This window comes from Thamnophis sirtalis, unplaced genomic scaffold, assembly GCF_051295495.1.
Source record: "Thamnophis sirtalis isolate CommonGarterSnake01/CBP01778 unplaced genomic scaffold, rThaSir2_p1.2 scaffold_8, whole genome shotgun sequence".
Taxonomy (NCBI): domain Eukaryota; kingdom Metazoa; phylum Chordata; class Lepidosauria; order Squamata; family Natricidae; genus Thamnophis; species Thamnophis sirtalis.
In genome coordinates this window covers 58,503,480-58,515,460 of record NW_028261388.1, presented here as the reverse complement: position 1 = coordinate 58,515,460, position 11,981 = coordinate 58,503,480, and the positions used below count along the sequence as shown (strand labels likewise).

At 45.2% G+C, this 11,981-nt stretch overlaps 1 pseudogene; it reads left to right on the top strand.

Moving 5' to 3' along the window:
• Positions 1 to 745: 745 nt before the first annotated feature.
• Positions 746 to 7,551, top strand: LOC148044427 (uncharacterized; annotated as a pseudogene).
• The last annotated feature ends 4,430 nt before the right edge of the window (positions 7,552 to 11,981 follow it).

The window sequence follows — 11,981 nt, the reverse complement described above, 5'->3', positions numbered from 1 at the left end:
ACTCAGCCTTCCATCCTTCCGAGGTGGGTAAAATGAGGACCCAGATTGTTGGGGGCAATATGCCGACTCTCTGTAAACCGCTTAGAGAGGCCTGAAAGGCCTATGAAGCGGTATATAAGTCTACTGCTATTGCTATTGCTATTGCCAGCTTCGCATATAACCGCTTAGAGAGGCCTGAAAGGCCTATGAAGCGGTATATAAGTCTACTGCTATTGCTATTGCTATTGCCAGCTTCGCATATAGCTTGGCAGCTAAAGGTTTTTTCAGAACTTGTCTGACTAGTTTGACATGCTCTTTAAAAGTTTCAATGAATATGAGAATGTCATTCAGGTAAACCAGGACCCCCTTATACAGGTGTTCATGTAGTACCTGGTTGATCAGTTGTATAAATACTGTGGGGGGCCCTTGATGTCCAAAAGGCATAACTCAGAACTGGAAACTGCCCAGCAGACAGTTAAAAGCCATTTTCCATTCCTCTCCCTCCTTTATGTGGATTTCCCTTAGATCCAGCTTAGAGAAAATCTTGCCTTTTGACAAGTGATTCAGCAAGTCCTTCATTAGGGGTAGGGGGGTATGTATTTTGTATCCAAATTGCATTGACCCCCCCTAAAATCAACGCTTAATCTGAGCTTTCTTCTCTTTAAACAATACTGGGGCTGCCACTCTAGATTTTGAAGTCTCAATGAATCCTCTGGCTAAGTTGGTATCAATGTACTTTCTCAATTTGGTAATTTCGGCGAGCATCATGGAGTACATTCTTGATTTTGGTAACTTGGCCCCAGGTTCTAATTCGATGGCACAATCAGTGGCTTGATGAGTGGGGAGGATGTTCTATTCCTCCTCATTAAATGCCTCTGCTAAGTCTCTATATTCCTTAGGAATCTGGAGTTTGCCATTGTTGTGGCCCGCTGGCAGCCAGCAGAACTGACAGCAGAGTTAGACAGTGAGGGGGTTGGGGAGGAACATGGGCCAGTCCTGAGGGCTGAGGAAAGCTCAGACAAGGGCTCTGTATTGGAGGCAGAGAGGGAGTTAAACAGCAGCGAGGCAGAGGAATAGCTGGAGCCTGTTCCAAGTGTGTGCATGTGCAAAGCTGCCAAAAGACAAGAACAACTAAGAAAGCAGGGTCATATTAAGAGTAAAGCCACTCTTGGATGTGATTGACCCCTCCCAGAGGAAACAAAAGAGTAAAGAATCAACCAACTAGATGAACAAATTGCTTCCTGCAAAGGCTCATGTCCAATTGTTCCTCTTTTATGTCTTATTGGAGGGACCAACCATCTCCAAGCCTTACTCTTGAGTTGTCCTTTTTGTCAGCTTTCCTCAGCCCTCAGGACTGGCCCATGTTCCTCCCCAACCTTCTCACAGTCAGACTCTGCTGCTAGCTGTGCAGGCTGCAGGCGGACCACAACAACTTCATTGAGCTTGAGTCAGCACAATATTCAGGCGGTCTTTCTTCCAGTCCCATTTCTGGAGTTGGATCAGACTGGCAACTTTTCCAGGAATCCATCTCCTTGGGGGAGTGCCTAGTCTTTCTGTTGTCTCTGCAGCTTCAAAGGTTCGCACCACCTCTTCAGAAGGAGAATACTGGGTCTTGATGAGTTCTCCAGTATCCGTTCCCACAGCTCCTTCTGCGATCTCCTCTCACACCTCCCTCTTCACTAAGTCTTTGCATCACCTGAGTTTCAGGTTGGTGCTGGGGCTCAGCACCCTGGACATCCCCCTTTCAGAGTGCTGTTTGATTACATAATGATTTGGATTAATGTCAGCATTCTGGAAGGACCCAACTCCAATGAAAACCTCCCAGACAGGCATTTTCTCAAATTTCCCTTTTTATTAGAGTAGGTATACAGGAACATGGGAAAACCCAAATCTGCGCATGTATGAAGCGTGATGGCCGGCAGCTTTCTCTACGTCGGCCGGGAGAGCGAAAAAAAACATCAAAAAATGGGTAAATTAGTTCAGAGATTATGCGGAAAAGGGTCTTACCAGTGGAGTGAGATTTGGCGGACCCGGGCAGGTGCCTTTCTGGGGGGTCGCTGCTATCGGGTGGCTCCCAGCCCATGCGGCCGCCCATAAACAACTTCCGTGGTGTTCGGCAGCGAGAGGAGCGAGAGTGGTGGCGCCGCGCTGTCGGCGCTGTCTCCGGCAGCCTTTTGCAGTCCGGGCCCTGTTTCTCCTTCTGACCGGGAGGGGTCCTGGAACATATTGGACTGCTGGAGCGTTGCTGCTGACAGAGTGGGGGTGGATGGTGTAGAGTGGCGTTGCATGGGGTCGGGCAGCTGGTCTGTTTGCTGCTGCCGCGTCCTCCCTGGGTGCCCCCCCTCCCTCTGTTTCCGTCGGTTTGTAACATGCGACATCCCCGGCGTCTTCAACATCTTCTTTAACATTCTTGTGGACATCTTCTGCTTTTGTTTCTGTGACCCTCGGACTTTATCAGACTGTTCCAGAGAGGGGGTGGTCAGCCGGACATGGCGCTGGATAAGAGCAGGCAGCTGGCTATGTTATCGCTGCCGCGGCCTTTTCAGCACCCTCCCTTCGTTCCATTGGATTTGGCCTTCCCTGCAGTGTGGCCTCTCTCCTGTCTGTCCTCAAGATTATTTCCTTCTTATCAGCGGGCTCCTCCTGCTCATGGTTGCTGGACTTTGGATTCACTTAGATTTATGACCTGGACTTTGGACTTACGACCTGCCAAATTGGTGCGACCACTGCCGCCCGTCGATGCTTAGGAGGCCACTTCGGATTTTCTACCCCCCTGCCATACCATCCTACTCTACAGGAAGGAGAGTAGTCGAACTACCCCTCTCTATATCACCGTTAAAATTCCATCTACCTGAACTCCTTATGAACTCTTTACGAACCCGTTTATAGACCCTGCGCAACACCAGCCACTGCCCAAACTTTGTATGTGGAATGTATGTGGAATGTATGTGGCATGTATGTGATTGAGTGGTCCCATGCTTTTTAATTTATCGTAATCTATTTTATTGTACCTCTGTATATTTTTAATATTAGTGGGGTATGCATGTGGAGAACGCCTGGCCAGCATGTATGAGGGGATTGAGAGTACGGCCTGGTGCCCCCTCCACTGAGTGCAGAAGCAGAAGTGGATGGGGCCCCGGATCCGTCTCTCGTCCCAGAATGTGTGGTATGAATGGCCTGCCGGGGAGAACGGAGGCCATGGGAGGGGAAGTGGGGCCTACGGGTGCGGGGATGGGCCGGTGCATCCCAGTCATAGTTGGGAGAGGCAGGTTTGACAGGAGTTATAGGGCTAGCCATTACCGGGGAAGGAGAGTTCACTACGTTACAGCGATCCCCCCTTCCGGCCCTATTAGCTCCACTCCAGGACCAGATGGCGAGAGTTGTCAGGGCCCTGGTCTCAGGCTGCTGCTGCTAAATGCCAGGTCTGTTGTTCACAAAGCTCCCCTCGTCTGGGACCTAATATTAGATGAGGGGGCAGACCTGGCATGTATTACTGAAACCGGGTTGGGCCATGAGGGAGGAGTCCCCCTCACTGAAATGTGCCCAAAAGGGTTTTGGGTGCTCCACCAGTCACGACACCAATGAAGGGGTGGGGGAGTGGCAGTCATCATCCGAGAGTCACTAGTTCCTCATAGGATCCTTGCTCTGGAGATTGTTGGGTGTGAGTCCCTTCTGGTGAAGTTGGACCTCGGGGGTCAAGTGGGTTTGTTTATAACATACCTACCTCCCAACTGTGTTACAACAGCCCTGCCTGTGCTCCTCGAGTCAGTAGCCGAGCTGGCGGTTGAGTTCCCCAGACTTATAGTACTGGGGGATTTCAACCTGCCGTTGCTTGGCAAATGCTCTGATGGAGCACAGGAGTTCATGGCTTCCATGACAGCCATGGACTTGACCCAGGTAATTCAGGATCCGACTCATACAGTGGGTCACACGCTCAAGCTCGTGTTTCTTTCAGAGCAGTGGAGACGTGATCTTGATTTGAAGGACATTAAGATCTTGCCCTTGTCATGGTCAGGTCACTTCTTATTGAGGCTCGACTTTCGGAAACCAATCCCCCACTGTAGGGAGGTGGAACCGATTAGGTGGTTCCGCCCCAGGCGCCTGATGGACCCTGTGGTATTTCAGACGGCACTTGGTGAGATACCTGACTCTCTGGCCCACAGTCCAGCCGAATCCTTGGTCGCTGCTTGGAATACAGCGGTGGCGGAGGCTCTAAACTGGATTGCGCCTTTACAGCCTCTCCGCGGCAGTGGATCCCGGAGGGCTCCTTGGTTCACCAAGGAACTCTGGGAGATGAAGCGCCAAAAGAGACGCCTAGAGTGACACTGGAGGGCTAGTAACTCTGAATCCGACCAAACACAATTAAGAGCCTTCATTAGGACTTATCTAGTGGCGATATGGGCGGCAAAATGTGTGCATTTTTCCGCTCTTATTGCATCCGCAGAATCGCGCCTAGCCGCCCTGTTTAGGATAGCCCGCTCCTTCTTGAAAGGGAGGGATGCGGACGAGCCTCTACAGGGCAGAGCTGAGGAATTTGTTCAGTTTTTGTTGGACAAAATCGCTCGGATTCGGACAGACCTGGACTCCACTTGGATGGTACTAGCCGAGATGCCGGGGATAGGTATTGATTGGATTTTATGGAGCGAGTTTCAACTTGTTGCTCCTGAGGAAGTGGACACGGGCAGGGGAGCGGTGAGTGCCTCCACCTGTTTACTGGACCCGTGTCCCTCCTGGCTGGTCTCAACCAGCAGGGAGGTGACATGTGGCTGGCTCCAGAGGATTGTTAACACCTCTCTTCGGGAGGGATCCTTCCCGCACCCTCTAAAGGATGCGGTGGTGAGACCCCTCCTGAAGAAATTTTCCCTGGATCCAGCCATCTTGAACAACTATCGCCCAGTCTCCAACCTCCCATTCGTAGGGAAGGTTGTTGAGAAGGTGGTGGCCTTTCAACTCCGGCGGACCTTGGATGAAACAGATTATCTGGATCCCTTTCAGTCGGGTTTCAGGCCTGGTTACGGCACCAAAACTGCTTTGGTCGCGCTGATCGATGATCTCTGGTGGGCCAGGGATAGAGAACATTCCTCTATCCTAGTGCTTCTTGATCTCTCAGCGGCCTTCGATACCATCAACCATGGTATCCTTCTGCGACGGTTACGGAAGGTGGGAGTGGGAGGCACCGTCTTAAGGTGGTTCTCCTCCTACCTCTCGGACAGGTCGCAGTTGGTGTTGGTTGGGGGACAGAGATCGACACCTAGGCCCCTCAAATATGGGGTGCCACAGGGTTCGGTCCTGTCCCCCCTCCTATTTAATATCTACATGAAGCCGCTGGGTGAGATCATACGCCGGCACGGGATTAAATATCATCAATATGCGGATGATACTCAATTGTATATGTCCGCCCCGTGCTAACTCAGTGAAGCAGTTGAAGTGATGTGCCAGTGCCTGGAGGCTATCAGGGTCTGGATGGGAGCGAACAAGCTTGCACTCAATCCAGACAAGACCGAGTGGCTATTGATGCTGCCTCCCAAGAATGGTCCAGACATTCCACCTCTTAGCCTGGGGGGTGAAGTTATACACCTTTCGGAGAGGGCCCGCAATTTGGGTGTCCTCCTGGACCCACAGCTGATGTTAGAACACCATCTGTCGGCTGTGACCAAAGAGGCCTTTGCCCAGGTTTGCCTGGTGCATCAGTTGCGGTCCTACCTGGACCGGGAGGCTCTTCGAATGGTCACTCATGCCCTCGTCACCTCAAGACTGGATTACTGTAACGCACTCTACATGGGGCTGCCCCTGAAGAGTGTTCGAAGACTACAGTTGGTCCAGAATGCAGCCGCGTGAGCGATAAGGGGTGTACCTAGATACACCCATGTTACACCTATCCTCCGCGAGCTGCACTGGCTCCACATTGGTCTCCGGACCCGCTTCAAGGTGCTAGTCGTTACTTTTAAAGCCCTACATGGTATTGTACCTGGCTACCTGAGAGACCGCCTCCTGCCATTCACCTCCCAATGACCAATAAGATCACACAGGTTGGGCCTCCTCCAGGTGCCATCGACTGGACAATGCCAGCTGGCGGCCCCCCAAGGGAGGGCCTTCTCTGTAGCTGCACCAGCCCTGTGGAACAATCTACCCACAGAGATCCGGACCCTTACTACTCTCCCGGCCTTCCGCAAAGCGATTAAGACCTGGCTGTTCCGGCAAGCTTGGGGCTGTTGATTAATATCCAGCCCCACTTGACTGAATGAATGATGTATTAATTTTAAATATTGTATTTTTAAATTTTTTAAATGTTTTTATTTTGTTGTGAGCCACCCAGAGTCCCAATGGGAGTGGGCGGCATACAAATTTTATTAAACTCAAACTTCTCAGTAAATCAAAAACCCAAACCCACCCCCTGCACCCATCAGTCCATCACATAGTCCAATCCCAATACATCCCAAATCAAGAGATCACTTCGACCACTCATCAAGGTGCAGGAATACCATGACCTTGACCAAAAAGAAGAATGCTATTATGTCTAACTACATTCCCTCTATTAAATCCCTCCTCCTAATTTCCCAAGCACAAGAATGTGGCAGTATGGAAGCTTCCAGTGTTAATATGTCTTCCAAAGCTGACACCCAAGTTCACAGTTCCCTTCAAATACCTGAGAATCTCTTTTATACCCATCCAATGCAATTGCGTTAGTACAGCAGTAAAGCGACTTAAGATCCTTACTGCACAAGCTATGTCTGGTCTGGACCACTGTGTCAGATATAACAAGCAGCATGTTGCAGACTTATATATCTCTTGATCACAGGCTTCGCTTTTGTCCTCACTCAAATTGTTATGAAAATCTATGCTCATAGATATTGGAGCAGTATTACAATCCTTCATCTTGTATCCCTCCAACAGCTGTCTAATTTTCCTTCTTTGACTGAGAACATAATAAATTTTCTGTTTTTTGTATCTCTATAACAACATAGTTTTATATTTCACCCAAATCTTTCAATTCAATTTTTTTCTCTAATCGTTTAGCAAATTCATTTCTCTGTGACAGATCTTTTGTAATGAAACAAAGATCATCCACAAATGCTAATAATTCACAATCCCCACCTTATAACATTCTAGTATATATACAACCACCAGCCTTGCAACTTTTGAATCCAATACCCTTCAATGCCATATCTAAACAGATATTCCAATTCCTGGCCAATTGCTTCAGCCCATAAATGGCCTTGTTCAATTTATACACAGTGTTAGGCATTTTATTTTCATACCCTGGTGCTTCAACCATGTAAATTTCTTCCTCTAATTCTGCATTGAGGAATGCTGTGGTTATATCAAAATGCCAAATTTTATGGCCATGTGCCGCTGCCAACGCTAGTGCCAACCTTATACTTTTACTCTTCACTGTTGGTGTGAATACCTCATCATACAACACACTTTTCCTTTGTGAAAAAGCATGTGGCATTGACTGTTCTTTGTTTCAACCCTCTCTTACTTCATATCTGAGTCATCATCTTCTCCTGACTCCTTTTCTTATTCTTTTTCAGTTTCTCCTCCCTAAATGCTGACACCATCACTAAGTGAGTTACCATCATTAAGTGGGTCCTATCACTAAGTGGATCATTTCCAAAATTGGCATCAATTCTGTTCCAATTTTGCTTTGCAAAGCTAGCAGACCTGGAAATCACTATTCTTTTGCTCCCATTACTAAAGCAATAGCTCTTTGAACCAGGCTCACAGCTGTAAACTTGAGCTTTCTAGACTTTGGTTGACTTTTTCTCCTAATTGCTTTTGGAATATGCACCCATGCATTGTTTCCAAACACCCTTAAATGTGCAAGAGATGGCTTTCTCCCATATAGCACTGCATATGGAGTATCATTAATAGAGGAACTACACAGCCTATTGATTAAATAATTAGCAGTCAACATGGCTTCACCCCAATATGACCTGCTGAGACCAGAATCCTCTAACAGTGAGTTCTTCATTGTTTGTAAGACTCTATTCCACCTCTCAGTTACACCATTTTCAACTGCTGTGTATGGACTTGTGTGTCTGTGTTTTATTCCTAACTGTCCCAACCACTGTTGAAAACTTGTTGACATGAATTTTGAACCTCTGTCAGTTTGCAACTGACATACCTGTTGTTTATATCTCTTTTCTATGAAGCTTACCCATTGCTTATTTTCTGTAGCACCTGTATGTTACTCTTTAGTAAATAGCAGAAACCAAATCTGCTGTAGTCATCTACAATATCTAGTGCATACTTTGCTCCTTCCAAACTGGCTTGCATTGGACCCACTAAATCTGCATGTATCAGCTGTAGAGCTCTTGTCTGCCTTGTGCTACTCTTACTTACTGGAAACACTTTTGACTTTGATGATTTACATGCTGCACAGTCCAAGTATGCCTTACACTCTTTTAAGTTTAACTCTTCTCCAAACTTTTGCAAAACTCTGAAGCTGGCCTGGCCAAGCTTTCTATGCAAGACATAAACACATGAATCATATTGTGCCACATTTCCAAAGGTTTGGGCACGTTTAACCTTTTGTCCCAGCAACACATAAAGATTATCCTGTTTTATGCCCTGTGCACACACACTCCAATTTCTTTTTATGAGATGTTTCCCATTTACAAATGTGGTCTCAAAACCTTGTTTGTCTAGACTAGAGACACTCAGTAAATTATGCTCCATTTCCGGTACACATAATATGTTACTAAACTTTTCCTCCAGACATGGAATCAGCACACTGCCTTTTCCTGTGACTTTAGCCTTCTGGCCATTTGCTAAGGCCACTGCGTCTCCTCCAGCTAGATCCATTCTGAAAAACAATTTAGAATTGTTAACAATTGCTTGATTTGCCCCACTGTCTATTAACCATTTGTCTCTGCTATTATAATAGCTAATTTTTGCAATAGCAGCTTGTCCATCTGTTGTTTTTCTTCCTTGCAAACAGTCTTTCTTTAAATGAGTCTTATCACCACAGATAAAACACTGCCATTGTTGCTGTTCTGTTTCTTTCTTCTTAGAAAATCTTTGCTGGGCTGTAATATAATCTCTTCTATTAATCTGGTCTTTGCAGACATCCTGTCTGTTGTTTTTCTCTCCCTGCTCCTTGGGTCCCCACCTCAGGAATTTCTCCTCATGGCTTTTTCTAAAATGGTGTTTGTTTTCTTCAGAAATCAAACAGGCTTTAAGGGCTTCCATTTGTAAGTCCTGTTCTTATTTGCACTCAAAAATGGCTGAAATAATGCCTCACATTTCATCAAGACTATTTAACACCTTCTGAGACTCAGGAATCTGCATTCCATGCTGTTCTAACTCAATAGAGTCTACATGTGCAGCAAATGCTTCTCCCCACTCTCTTGTGGGAGCAACCGGGTTCTGTACAGTTATCTCGATAATTGCATACTCACCTGCATACTTCTCAATTTCAGCTAAACCTTCTTTGCAGTTTTAAAATCAGCTACATTCAAGAATTGTTCATCTTCTAAATTTAAGATGATGTAGGCCAGTATCTTATCATGATGTCTTTGATCTACTGCTGCTAATAGTGCCTGGGGTGGATTAATAACAATATCCCAGAGCTCCTTAGCCTTCAGGAAGCATTCCATTTTTGCAACCCAAATAAAATAATTCTTCTGTCCCAATTGAGGCAGAGAGGTATCCTTGAACTCAACAGCCATCCTGCAAGCCTTCTCAGCCTTGTTCTCTTTTCCTTATAACACAGGCTGATCTTCAGCTTAATTAAAGTTCAGTTTTACTGTGTGCTTGGTATGCTCTGGGCCCATAACCTGTCAGAGTTTGCAACAACTCAACCAGCACACAAGTAAATAATTCAACAGGATTCATTTATAGAAGAAACTTTTTTATGTCCAATAATATAAAACTTGATGCATGTATAAGGTGACCAGATTTTCAGATTGGTAAAGAGGGACACCTTTGACCAGGGGGATGGGTGGGTGTTTGATTAACAATTTTATACGGAGCAACAAAAAATTTCATACAACGCAAAAATAGTATTGTAATGTTTTTTTTTATTTCAACATAACTACAATTTACAAATATAAATTGTAACTGTTGCCAAACATCCAAATTTTGATCACGTGACCATGAGGATGCTGCAACGGTCGCTAAGTGTGAAAATGGTCGCTAAGTGTGAAAAATGGTCATCAGTCACTTTTTTCAATGCCATTGTAACTTTGGTCACTATATCACCTTTCTTGCCACAGTTCTTAACTGAATATTGAAGTGAAGATGTTATATCTTAAGTGAATCTTAAGTCTTAAGTGAAGATATTATACAGTAGAACCTCTGGTCATGAACGCTTCTGACCAAAATATTCACATTCTCCCCCCTCCCCCCCCCGCTGCTGATTTCCCCTTCTGCACCATTTTTTTTGTAAGCGCCAAATTTCCAAAATTAGGTTTGATTCATGACCAAATCAGTTTGCGACCAATGTTATGGAACGAATTATGGTTGTGACCAGAGGTTCTACTGTATTCATGCCTTTACATACTCTATATCACCTCAAAATGTTGCACAGCCTTCATAAGTTTCTAATACAGATAAAATTAAATACAACATCAAAACCATAAAAAAGTAAAATTAACCTGGCTGGAAAATCCTATGCCTGTCTTGCTATTATTACTGACACACTTGCTGCAGTATTTGATGGCTAAAAGAAAAAAAAATATTGTTAAAGTGTGTATTATGTTCACTCCCATGTCTCGTCTGCTGCATTGATTTTGAATTCATTAAAAGAGCTTATTTTACATCAAATCCCTCTCATATTATTCTCCTGTTCAATAAACCCTAAGAGACAGCATCCTATACATGAAATTCCTGTAACTGTACATTTAGTAAATTGTGGAGCTGAGTTTATCCAATTAACTCAGTTTTTGGACTTGAGTAATCACATACAATAAAGGAAATAAAACTATTTAGAATGAAGTGTAGTTGGCTATTTGTGATTAAGGGTGTCATGCAGAAACAATTATAGTTTTGATCAGGAAAATACCCTAAAAAAACCCTTTTGTTCTTTCATTTTTCCATGGCACATCACATATTGTTTTGAATAAAAAAACAGCAGCTGCACATTTTTAAAAACCTACATTATTTTAAAATGCATTAAAAAATAAAAGAAAAAAACCCAGCTCACTTACCAGCAGGCAGAAACTCCAAGTTTCAAAGAAACTTTCCCACCATTTTGGAGGAGTCCTCCAACCTCCGTGCCCCTCCCCTCCGGAAAATCCAGGAAATAACACTGGTGACCTCTCTAGCCATTTCCTGCAGCTCTATGGTACTAGATCATTTTTTTCTTATAAAATGAGGTGAACGTGACTGGCGCGCGGGGGGGGGGAGGTCCGTTTTGTTGCTTTAACGTTTTAATATCTTCAATGAAAGTACTGAGACAGAGAGAGAGAGGGATTAGACAGGGTGTCTTTTGTCTTGCCCCGGTTAGGATTTCTTAAGCAAATCCACTGGGCTTTCAACATGAAGCCAGAAAATCGGGACTTTTTTAAAAGGCGGGGGGACGCGGGAAAATTGTTATAAAGTGTGCTTGTCCCACTGAAATCGGTACGTCTGGTCACCCTATGCATGTATACTATACCCATGAAGCTCTTGCAATGTGGTAGCAAGTACAAGGACAAGAAGCAGAAGTAGAAGCAAGGACCAGAACTAGAAATAAACTTATGTACACTGAATAGTTAACTAAGCCACACACAGGCTCTTAGCTGTCTGATATGGCTCTCAGTCACCAAACATTTCCCATTGGCTGACTTACTGTTATGACTATTCCAGTTTATAAATTCTTATATACTGACAACTTTCTGCTTATTCCATAACCAGTAGAGGAATGAATGGCATCACCCTCCTACCACTTTGCAAATATATTCAACTTTCATGTTTTCCAGCTTTGTTTCAAGACTGCTGTTTTCTGACTAGGTCATCTTAAATCCTTCAGAGTGAATGGTCTCCAGTAGTTACTTTTGGCCTACTAGCAGCGCCAG